Source organism: Larus michahellis, chromosome 4 (genome assembly GCF_964199755.1).
Source record: "Larus michahellis chromosome 4, bLarMic1.1, whole genome shotgun sequence".
NCBI classification, from domain to species: Eukaryota; Metazoa; Chordata; class Aves; order Charadriiformes; family Laridae; genus Larus; species Larus michahellis.
This window is the reverse complement of record NC_133899.1, coordinates 87,386-98,468: the sequence shown is the minus strand read 5'-3', so window position 1 is coordinate 98,468 and position 11,083 is coordinate 87,386. Positions and strand designations below refer to the sequence as shown.

At 55.9% G+C, this 11,083-nt stretch overlaps 1 long non-coding RNA gene across 1 annotated transcript; it reads left to right on the top strand.

Moving 5' to 3' along the window:
- The first annotated feature begins 6,191 nt into the window (after positions 1-6,191).
- LOC141741593 (uncharacterized) lies at positions 6,192-9,677 on the top strand. The gene is made up of 3 exons (XR_012586426.1): positions 6,192-6,454; positions 8,881-8,960; positions 9,624-9,677. It is a non-coding gene; the product is annotated as an uncharacterized LOC141741593 (long non-coding RNA).
- The last annotated feature ends 1,406 nt before the right edge of the window (positions 9,678-11,083 follow it).

Below are 11,083 nucleotides of genomic sequence, written 5' to 3'. Positions count from 1 at the left end.
TGCTTTAAATATTTAAGAAACTCGGTTCTTAATTTGTATTATTGGAACAATAATATCTAGCCAAGGTGTAATAATGACAAGGGATAATAGGAGTTGCACTTTTCTAAGGACGATTCTTGGGCCAAATTCTAACACATTTTGCAAGTGTTGGGAAGTAGTACCCCTGAAAACCAGAAGGTCAGTCTTTCTGATGGGTGCTGGCTTCTTACCATTGTGCCACCACCAAGCACAAACAACAGATATATTTCTCCTAAACCCATTTTCAGAGGCAGTTGTGAAAATAAACCCATTTTCAGCCCAGCCTGAGATAAGCACTTGAAATGTTAGTCCAAATTACTGTTTTGGAGACAATGGTGGGAAGTGCCAAGCAACTTACAACCAGTGCAACCTATTTTGCCTCTAATACAAGAGGTCGTTAGCATTTGGACAGGGTATTTACACATTACTCTGAAAAATGCACACAAACACATACACATCTCAGTTAATTTGTATTATTGGAACAAAGTAGAAACTAAATTACTTCACTTTCTTCCAGAACTGCTTGACTCTTCTTTTGCTTTAAAGTTGTTGTGCGGTTGAGTACTTTTTTAGACTTCTTTCGACGTTTTAATTTTTAACATAAAAGTTCTCCCATGGCTGGGATCGGCCACTTGTGCCGTACAGCTCGGCTGCGCATGCGGGGCGTGCTGCCTGCAGTATCGTATTCTGTCCACAAAGTGGCAGCAATGAGCGCTGTGCCGTAGGGCTGTACTGCGCATGCGCGCCCCTTCGGGCTGTACAGCGCTACTACGCATGCGCGCCCTTGTGTGCCGTATGCCTGTACTGCACATGTGCGCCCCATTGTGCCGTACAGCTCTACTGCGCATGCGCCCCCCCTCCCCGCGCCGTATGACTGTACTGCGCATGCGCGCCTCCCCGCCAATGGAGTGGCGCTGCTCCAAATAAGGTGAGTGGAGGGGGCGGGTGGCAGGCAACGGGCGCGCGTCGTGGGCGGGGCGCTCTGGTAGCAGAGGGGGATGGGGGAAAATGCCGGCTGGCTCGAGAGCGGAGACGCGTGGTCCGGGCAGACAGTGGGGCCCGGCGGGCGGGCGGCGCTCGGTGGGCCCGGGCCCGGGCCCGGGCCCGGCCCGCGGGGCCCCCGCGAGCACGTCGTGAGGTAGCTGGACCGCGTGAAGGTGAGCGAGGGGCGACGGGGAACGTGGCGGGGAACGGCGGGGGGCTTGAGGGGGCCCCGAGGGGTGATTGGGGGGGCTGGGGGGATCCCGAAGGGAATTGAGGGGGCTGAGGGTGGGACTTGAGGGAGGCTGGGTGGAGCGGGGGGGCTGTGGTGGCCCCGAGGGGTGATGGAGGGAGCTGAGGCGGGGGGACATGGGGGTTCTGAGGGGGAACGGGGGCGCTGAGTTGTCCCTGGGGAGTGGCTGAGGGGGGAACGGGGGTCCTGAGGGTAGTGGGGAGGCCTCGAGAGGGGCTGGGTCGTCCTGAGGGGTCTCCGAGGGGGACTGAGGGATGATGGGGGGGCTGAAGAGACTCGGCGGGGGGAAACTCTGGGGGGGAACGAGGGGGCTGAGGGGGATCTAGGGGGGGCGAGAGGGCCCCGAGGGATGAGGGGGGACCTTGAGGGGGGCTGGGGGAACGGGGGAGCTGAGGGGGCCGGACGGTGGGGAGGGCGGCCCTGAGAGTGTGATGGGGGCAAACGGGGAGGTCTGAGGAGGTGGCACTGAAGGGGGTTGGGATGGGGACGAGGGGGCCTGAAGGGAGCCCTGGGGGGCCCGTGGTGGTGGTGGGGGGCATGAGGGGAGCCCTGAGCTGGGGGTTGGGAGGTGTATGCTGGAGGAGCCCTGAGTTTGGGGAGGAGGGCTGTGGCCTGACGTGGGTGCTGAGTTGGAGAGGGGCTGTGAGGGGGAGATGGGTACAGGCTGAGGGGTGATGGGGGGGTGCAGGGGGCCTGGGGGTGGGAGGGGAGGGTCGAGGCATCCTCCGGCGTTTGGGGGTCCCCATGACCCCCCACCATGCCCCCTCCCGCAGAACGAGGAGTCCTACAGCGAGCTGTACCTGAGGGTCTGCGAGGGGCTCAGCAACTCCTCCAAGGCCATTGTCTTCAGCTTCAAGGGAGTGTCACAGGATCACAGAATCTTCAGAGTTGGAAGGGACCTCTAGAGATCATCTAGTCCAACTCCCCTGCTAGAGCAGGATTACCTAAAGCACATCGCTCAGGGCTGCATCCAGGCGGGTCTTGAAAATCTCCAGAGAAGGGGACTCCACACCCTCCCTGGGCAGCCTGTTCCAGTGCTCTGTCACCCTCACCGTAAAGAAGTTTTTCCGTGTATTTGAACGGAACTTCCTATGTTCTAGCTTGTGCCCATTGCCCCTTGTCCTGTCACTGGGAACCATTGAAAAGAGCCTGGCTCCATCCGCCTTAAACCCACCCTTTAGGTATTTGTAAACATTAATCAGGTCCCCCCTCAACCTTCTCTTCTCCAGGCTAAAGAGTCCCAGCTCTTTCAGCCTTTCCTCATAAGGGAGGTGCTCCAGTCCCATAATCATCTTGGTTGCCCTTCGCTGGACTCGCTCCAGTAGTTCCCTGTCCCTCTTGAACTGGGGAGCTCAAAACTGGACACAGTACTCCAGTTGTGGCCTCACCAGTGCAGAGTAGAGGGGGAGAATGACCTCCCTCAACCTACTGGCCACAGTCTTCCCTATGCAGCCCAGGATGCCATTGGCCTTGGCGACAAGGGCACACTGCTGGCTCATGGATAATTTGCTGTCTACTAGGACCCCCAGGTCCTTCTCCTCAGAGCTGCTTCCCAGCACGTCCGCCCCTAACATATACTGGTGTTTGGCATTCTTCCTTCCCAGGTGCAGGACCCTACACTTGCACAGTGTCCCCTGTCACTGTCACGTTTCCCCCCACCCAGCGCAGGCTGCCCCCTCCACACCAGTTGTTCTTTGGGAGCCTGTGCCATCGCCATCCATGTCACAGGTATGGGGATGCTGGGACCCTTCCGGAGCTCTCTGAGACAGCCTGGGACCCCCCAGAGCCCTCTGATACCCCCTGGGATCCCCCAGGATCCCCCTGAGATACCCTAGAATCTCCTGGGACCCCCTGCCCCCCGCCAAGAGTTCTGCAGGATGTCCTGCGACCCTTCATCTCCCAGGACCCCTCTGGGACCCTCTAGGACCTCTTATGTTCCCCCCAGGGCTCCCTGGAGCCTTCTGGGACCCCCCACATTCCCCCCAGGACCCCTCTAGGACCCTCCAAGACACCACAGATCCCCCTGGAGTCCCTCAGGAAAACCCCAGAGCCCTCTGGGACCCCCTGGAGCAAATCCCCAGTACCCCCCATGTCCTCCTGGGACTGTCCTGGGACCACCGTCTTACCCCCTGAGAGCCCCCTAGAGGCCTCCAGGACCCCTGGGACCCTCCCCCACACCTTTCAGGACCTCCCTGAGCCCCCCGTACCCCTCCAGAGCCTTTTTGGAGTTCCCCCCAGTACCCCACACATCTCTATGGGACGCTTGTGGGAACCCCCACACTCTCTGAGAGCACCCCAGGATCTTCTGGGACCCCTCATGTTACCCCCAGGGCTCCCTGGAGACTTTTGGGAGCCCTCCAAGCCCTCTTGGAGCCCTGTGGGTCACTCTGACACCTGCTGTAGGATCCCCTAGAGCCCCCCAGAGCCCTCTGGGACTCACTGGAGCCTGCCCCTGGTATCCCCCACATCCCCCTGGGGCCCGCCCCTGGTATCCCCCACATCCCCCTGGGGCCCTTCTGGGACCTCTCCCCAACCCCATGAGAGCCCCTCAGAGTCCTCCAGGACCCCCTGGGACCCTTTGTCTTCCCCCAGGACTCTCATGGGACCACCCACGTTCCCCCAGGACTCCCTGTAGCCCCCTGGGACCCTCCCACACCCTCTCCAGCACCCCACAGATCCCCCCCTCCCAGGACACCCCAGAGACCTCTGGGATTCCTGGAGCACCTCCTGCTACCCGCCACATCCCGTTGGGACTCCCCACACCTCCTGAGAGCGCCACTAGTGCCTTCCAGGATCTCCTGGAGCCCCCTGGGACCCTCCTACATCGCCCCCAGAGCCCTCCAGGACCCCATGATCGTGGATAATAATACATATTTATGGAAAATATGGAAAATAAATACATATTTATGTATGTATGTAAGTTCAAAATAAAAACCTCTATGTCTAAGGATTCTATGATTCTGTGCTTCTGTGTTATATAAAAGATCCTAGAATATAAAAATATTTAAAAAAATGTATTTGTAAAAAGATATTAGTGTCAAAATAGATGTGTAAGCAGACAGTCTAAATAGATATTCTGTATCATAAATGTTAATGTATAAGCCTAAGCAGATTTGCTACGTAAGTGCAAACACGTAATATAAATTCCCTAAATAGATAATGTGTAAATAATTGAGGGGGTGCTGCCGCCCGGCGGCTGAAGGCTGTTCCTGCAGGTGTGCGCTCCTCCCTGCGCTGTGGCACCGCCCCCGGCGGCGCTGTGCGTTGGTTCCGCAGCGCGTGCGCGGCTTCGCGGGGGCCGTTCCGGCGCCGGTCTCGAGAGCGCGGCGGCCGGAGGGCGAACCAGGACCGCCGGGACTCCGCCGAGCTCCGCGCAACCTGCAGCGCGATCGGTACCGCCCGCCCGGCCTCGAGAGCGGCCGTCGGCGCTCCAAGTATCGGCTCTTACGCGTTACCGCGCCCCCGTCAGTGCCCGGCAGTTTTCCTGTTGTCCATTTCCATAGCCCCTCAGTCAGTCGACGCGCGCCTCTATGGCACTTTGGTCCTCCCGGGCGCCGCGCAGTCAGCCGAGGCGCCTCTCTATGGCACTTTGGTCCTCCGGGGCGCCGCTCAGTCAGCCGAGGCGCCTCTCTATGGCACTTTGGTCCTCCCGGTCGCCGCGCAGTCAGCCGACGCGCCTCTCTATGGCACTTTGGTCCTCCGGGGCGCCGCTCAGTCAGCCGAGGCGCCTCTCTATGGCACTTTGGTCCTCCGGGGCGCCGCGCAGTCAGCCGAGGCGCCTCTCTATGGCACTTTGGTCCTCCCGGGCGCCGCTCAGTCAGCCGACGCGCCTCTCTATGGCACTTTGGTCCTCCCGGTCGCCGCTCAGTCAGCCGACGCGCCTCTCTATGGCACTTTGGTCCTCCCGGGCGCCGCGCAGTCAGCCGACGCGCCTCTCTATGGCACTTTGGTCCTCCCGGTCGCCGCGCAGTCAGCCGACGCGCCTCTCTATGGCACTTTGGTCCTCCCGGTCGCCGCGCAGTCAGCCGACGCGCCTCTCTATGGCACTTTGGTCCTCCGGGGCGCCGCTCAGTCAGCCGACGCGCCTCTCTATGGCACTTTGGTCCTCCGGGGCGCCGCTCAGTCAGCCGACGCGCCTCTCTATGGCACTTTGGTCCTCCGGGGCGCCGCTCAGTCAGCCGACGCGCCTCTCTATGGCACTTTGGTCCTCCCGGGCGCCGCGCAGTCAGCCGACGCGCCTCTCTATGGCACTTTGGTCCTCCGGGGCGCCGCTCAGTCAGCCGACGCGCCTCTCTATGGCACTTTGGTCCTCCGGGGCGCCGCGCAGTCAGCCGACGCGCCTCTCTATGGCACTTTGGTCCTCCGGGGGCCGCGCAGTCAGCCGACGCGCCTCTCTATGGCACTTTGGTCCTCCCGGTCGCCGCGCAGTCAGCCGACGCGCCTCTCTATGGCACTTTGGTCCTCCCGGGCGCCGCGCAGTCAGCCGACGCGCCTCTCTATGGCACTTTGGTCCTCCGGGGCGCCGCGCAGTCAGCCGACGCGCCTCTCTATGGCACTTTGGTCCTCCGGGGCGCCGCGCAGTCAGCCGACGCGCCTCTCTATGGCACTTTGGTCCTCCGGGGCGCCGCGCAGTCAGCCGACGCGCCTCTCTATGGCACTTTGGTCCTCCCGGGCGCCGCGCAGTCAGCCGAGGCGCCTCTCTATGGCACTTTGGTCCTCCCGGGCGCCGCTCAGTCAGCCGACGCGCCTCTCTATGGCACTTTGGTCCTCCGGGGCGCCGCTCAGTCAGCCGACGCGCCTCTCTATGGCACTTTGGTCCTCCCGGGCGCCGCTCAGTCAGCCGACGCGCCTCTCTATGGCACTTTGGTCCTCCGGGGCGCCGCTCAGTCAGCCGACGCGCCTCTCTATGGCACTTTGGTCCTCCGGGGCGCCGCGCAGTCAGCCGACGCGCCTCTCTATGGCACTTTGGTCCTCCAGGATCTCCCTCAGTCCTCCGAAGCTCATCTCAATGGCACTTTAGTTCTCCAGGATCCAGGAAGTGCTCATCAGTCTTCTGAAATCACCTGTTTCCAGCACTCTTCCAAAACCATAAAACACGATTAACAATTAACCACAAAAATATCTGAAGATCGCAAAAATAAAGCAACACCTACAGAACTCTCTTCTCTACAGCAACAAGCAGATGGCACTCAACCAAAAGCGGTAAGAGAATCACCACAGGCGAGTGCCCAATGGAAATAAAAATAGCTGTTGCTTTGTCCGCTGGGAACTTAAGGGAGAAGGAAAGGAGCTGTGGCTTCCGTGGCCACCTTTATGTCTTCTGGGGGGTTTGGCCCCGCTCTTCCCCAGGGGACTGTGGGAAGGGCGGTGGGCGGGGCCCAAGGTAGTGGGCGGGGCCCGGGGTATATGAGCCACAGGCTCGGCTCAGGAGCTTGCTTGGCTGCTGGGCTCCTCTGGGGTCAGTGCTCTGCTGGTCCTTCACTTGGTTGCAGCTTTGGGGCAGGCTCAGCTGTTTGGGCAGGTGTGTTCTGGCATTTAGGGAGGCAGAGGTAAGAAGGCTGAGCTAAGACCTTCAGGACCATTATCAAGATATAACAAAGATTATCAAGATATAGCAAAGCTATGCAGGGGGAAGATTAGAAGGGCCAAAGCTCAATCAGAACTCAGCTTGGCCACTGCAGTTAAAGACAACAAGAAGAGATTTTTCCAGTATATCAACAGAAAAAGGAAGACTAGGGAAAATATAGGTCCACTGATGAATGAGACGGGTGCCCTAGTGGTGGAAGACACAGAGAAGGCAGAGTTACTGAATGCCTTCTTTTCTTCGGTCTTCACTGATAAAGCCGTCCCTCACGAATCCCGTACCCTGGAGGCAAGGGGGAAGGTCAGGAGAGAGGAAGATTTTCCCTTAGTTGAGGAGGACCGGGTCAGAGACCACTTGGCCAAGCTGGACAGTCATAAATCCATGGGCCCTGATGGGATGCACCCGCGAGTGCTGAGAGAGCTGGCAGATGTTATCGCTAGACCGCTCTCCATTGTCTTTGCAAGGTCATGGGGAACAGGAGAGGTGCCTGAGGACTGGAGGAAGGCTGACATCACTCCAATCTTCAAAAAAGGCAAGAAGGAGGACCCAGGGAACTACAGGCTGGTTAGTCTCACCTCTGTCACTGGGAAGGTAATGGAGCGACTCATTCTGGATGTCGTCTCCAAACACGTAGAGGAACAGGAGGTTATTGGAAGTGGTCATCATGGATTTACCAAGGGCAAATCACGCCTGACCAATCTGATAGCTTTCTATGATGTTATAACGGGTTGGCTGGATGAGGGGAGAGCCGTAGATGTCATCTACTTTGACCTTAGCAAGGCTTTTGACACTGTCTCCCATAACATCCTCATTATGAAGCTGAGGAAGTATGGGCTAGACAAGGTGACAGTGAGGTGGATCGAGAGCTGGCTGAGTGACAGAACTCAGAGGGTTGTGATCAGCGGCACAGAGTCCAGTTGGAGGCCTGTAACGAGTGGTGTCCCTCAGGGGTCAATACTTGGACCAATTTTGTTCAATATATTCATTAATGACCTAGATGAGGGGACAGAGTGTATCCTCAGCAAGTTTGCTGATGATACCAAGCTGGGAGGGGTGGCTGACACTCCAGAGGGCCGTGCTGCCATCCAGCGTGACCTGGACAGGCTGGAGAGAAGAACCTAATAAGGTTCAACAAAAGCAAGTGTAGGGTCCTGCACCTGGGAAGGAAGAATGCCAAACACCAGTATATGTTAGGGGCGGATATGCTGGGAAGCAGCTCTGAGGAGAAGGACCTGGGGGTCCTGGTAGACAGCAAATTATCCATGAGCCAGCAGTGTGCCCTTGTTGCCAAGAAGGCCAATGGCATCCTGGGCTGCATAGGGAAGACTGTGGCCAGTAGGTTGAGGGAGGTCATTCTCCCCCTCTACTCTGCACTGGTGAGGCCACAACTGGAGTACTGTGTCCAGTTTTGAGCTCCCCAGTTCAAGAGGGACAGGGAACTACTGGAGCGAGCCCAGCGTAGGGCAACCAAGATGATTATGGGACTGGAGCACCTCCCTTATGAGGAAAGGCTGAAAGAGCTGGGACTCTTTAGCCTGGAGAAGAGAAGGTTGAGGGGGGACCTGATTAATGTTTACAAATACCTAAAGGGTGGGTTTAAGGAGGATGGAGCCAGGCTCTTTTCAATGGTTCCCAGTGACAGGACAAGGGGCAATGGGCACAAGCTAGAACATAGGAAGTTCCGTTCAAATACACGGAAAAACTTCTTTACGGTGAGGGTGACAGAGCACTGGAACAGGCTGCCCAGGGAGGGTGTGGAGTCCCCTTCTCTGGAGATTTTCAAGACCCGCCTGGATGCAGCCCTGAGCGATGTGCTTTAGGTAATCCTGCTCTAGCAGGGGAGTTGGACTAGATGATCTCTAGAGGTCCCTTCCAACTCTGAAGATTCCATGATTCCGTGACCAGTACACATCCTGCCACCTGTGTAGTAGAAAACTGACTTGTATGCTGCTTTTTTGTTTCCCTTTTTTTCAGGTCAGTAACTTTGTGATGAGTGTTTAGGGGATGCCCAGATGGTTTAATAGTGTGCTTTTGTTTATTCTAGGAGTCCTGCATTTTCCTAGAATTCCTGACTTTATTGAAGATGGACCTGTGGTTTTTTCCACCAGTTTTGCCATATGCTGTGTGAGTTGCTGATACTGTTTCTCTTAATTGGGTTGATGATGAGATTATATTGTAGGGCTTAGGGTGAGCATTTTGTATGCATCTGCATATTGCACTTTAGCACTTCTCAAGAAAGCAGCAGGGATGTAAGGTGTAGTGTCATTCAGGGTATGGCATGGCTCATCACCTTTCCCCATTGCCCAAAGAGTGCCATGGTGTCCCTAGAGTTTTTGCAGCTTGCAGCAGGCCCCTCATAGATTGTGTCAGGGCATTACTTATTTTGTGGGTCTATAGCAGAGCCCAGAGTTTGTGGGAAGACAGAATATGGGAGGTGCCTGCTGAACACAGGGCATGGCTCAGAAGAACAGCTCCTGAGGAGTGGCTGACGCAGGGGTTTCAGGGTTGCAAATATGGAATGGGAGCTGTCAGGAAGAGGTGGGGGTCCTTCCCTGACAGTTGAGGAGAAGGGGTTTCCAAAGTTTTGGTGCTGGGGGTTGACTAGGAAATGGAGGCACGTTCATCAGTCTTTGTCATATCGGTTTTGCACTTGGATTTGGGCGTCAAGAGGGTCTGGTTTGTTCTAGTCCCTTGCATTTGAGGTGAGCTGGATAGTATTGAGGAGGAGCATGGGACTGGTGATTTCACAGAGATGCAATGGTAATTTTGTGTTTGTTGGTATCTTAGGTGTCATAAATAATTGTTGCTGCAGCCCCTGACTCTGGAATCAGCGTGAAGCAGGTGAGCGGATTGCCATGACACCTCTGAATATGAGGGTGCTGTGGAAGATGTTGGTGATCACTGCTGGAGCCGTGGTTTCTTCTTGTTTTACAGATGAAGAGGAACCTGGTGACTGCAGGAACACATCAGTTAGCAGTTTGTTGTGGGTTTTTTGTCAAGGATGAATTCAGACCCCTGGCTGTCTGAAAGCTAAGTAGAGGCACAGGCACTGGAGGGGGACCAAGATTGACAGTTTCAGGGAGGAGTTTTCAAGTCAGGGTAGAGCAGAGGGCTATCGAGGAGGAGTCTCCTCTGAGTAGGTAAAGGGAGTGGGTTACTCTTCAGCACAAAGCTAGTGTCTGATGGGCAGGGCAGTTCTGGTCTGTGTCTGCTGTTCTGCAGTTTGTGTGCTCTGTCTTCTGTGTCTTGGACTTTCCTTAGGTTTTGATGTCCTTGTTTCTCTTTGCACTCAAGGGGCACAGAATGTGCCTTGGGCAGCCCCTGTAGGGTCTCAAATGCCTGTGCTAATTGGCATAGCGCCCAATGGGCACTTCTTTTCTTGCATAGCAATTTTAAAGTGCAGATCGGACTTGCCTCTCAAAAGTTTCTGGATGGTCCTTTTCTGCAGCATCATTCCTGGCTGCATGAGCAGCTCTGTTCTCTGAGCTATAACAGCTCTAGCCATCTGCTTTTATGAACTGGGATTTCTTCCCTGCATCCTTACGTTCTCAGGTCTTGAAGCCAGGCTTCCTGCGCATACGTCATCTCTGTTTTGACAGGAACTTCTTGGAATGGGCCATTACATTTGACTCTTTTATGATTTTTATGACTTTGCCATAGAGCCTCCTCATGTCTGTGCTGTGGCTGTTGGTCTTCTTGCCCGACAGCATCTCTTGTCTGAAAGTCGTTCTTCTTGTGAAGAGTTTTCTCTCGTCTTGGAGTCACATTGTTGTCTATAGTGCTGTGTGGTGTTGGGCTGCACATGGGTGTGTTTGGTGTGGAGCTGCCCTGCCTGGGGGTGTAGAGTCAGGGGTAGGTGGAACAGCAATAAGAGTCTATGGGTAATATGTTGATCTGCCAAGACTGTTTAGCCAAAGGTTGTACGGTCATCTGGGATCAAGCAGCCATTGGCAGGGACAATCATTTCCATAGTGTTTTATGGAGATGATTGGAGCCTTCTGGGAGGGCCTGTTTGGCAGTAGTGAAGCAGATTGAAGGTGTTAAGGCTTGTATGTGTGGGGATTAACATTGGGTCCAATTTTTTTTTAACGGCAGGCTGTAGTTTGAGCCTAGATGATATTCCTAAATGGAAACAAGACCCCTGGAATTGTTCAGCTACTGATCAGCATCTGGGTGACTTGTTTACTAATTTTTTCAGATGCAGAGGGACAAGATGTGCACCAAAGAGTCATGGGGAATGCAAGCGG